We start from the raw sequence: 1,080 nt of genomic DNA, 5'->3' as shown, positions 1-1,080 counted from the left end.
AGTACGTAGATCACTCTTTAATGCAGAAAAATTTAGAAGCTTACCTGGGATCTACAGACACCATCCACGGTCCGTGAGTTAAACGACGGACCGTCGATGGGGTCCGTAGACCTCTGCACCAGACCATTTTCTGCAGATTCTTCGTTTGTGTACCTGCACATGTAGCAACCAATAGGCTATTCTTTTACTTTTCTGGACATTTTTTTTAGACACGGACCCTATTCTAATTCTAGCCAACACTAGTACAAAACTAAAACAACTATCAAATTTAATAAAGGGAAGAAATCAAACAAAGCAAACTACTAGATAAAAACTATATCCTATCGTTGGCTAGATTGTACATCTTGGGTTGCCTCCCAAGCAGCGCTTGATTTAACGTCGCGGCACGACGCAGGCCTCTTGATTACTCAGACTTCATCAAGATGACAGGCCTCAATCACTTCTTGCATAATTTCAACATTTCCCAGATAGATCTTGATCCTTCGCCCGTTGACGATGAACCTTGTTCCATCCCTATTTTCAAGCTCAACCGCTCCATGAGGGAGCACTTTTGTGAGCAAAAATGGCCCAGTCCATTTGGACTTGAGTTTGCCTGGAAACAAGCGCAACCTAGAGTTGAATAGAAGCACAAGATCACCAACCACAAATTCTCGCTTTTCAATTCTATGATCATGATACCTCTTTATCTTTTCTTTGTACAAGGCTGAACTTTCATAACCTTTTAGGCGAAACTCATCAAGTGTATTCAGGTCATCCATTCTTTGATTAGATGCAGCTCCCCAATCCAAATTTAACTTCTTCATTGTCCACATCGCCTTATGCTCTAGCTCTACAGGTAAATGCCAAGATTTCCCATATACAAGTTGATAAGGAGACACACCTATGGGGGTTTTTGTATGCAGTGCGATATGCCCATAGAGCATCATCAAGCTTCCTTGACCAATCCGTTCTATTAGCTGTATCCGCATTGCAAAATGTTATGTGCAGTCCGAATACCACTATCATGCGCACCAACGGGCGATGAATGGCATGCTTCAAGTACACTTAACATCTCAACCTCGGGCACACAGCGACGAATAA

Source organism: Solanum tuberosum, unplaced genomic scaffold (genome assembly GCF_000226075.1).
Source record: "Solanum tuberosum cultivar DM 1-3 516 R44 unplaced genomic scaffold, SolTub_3.0 scf00261, whole genome shotgun sequence".
Lineage (NCBI taxonomy): Eukaryota > Viridiplantae > Streptophyta > Magnoliopsida > Solanales > Solanaceae > Solanum > Solanum tuberosum.
Note: the sequence above shows the minus strand (reverse complement) of the source record.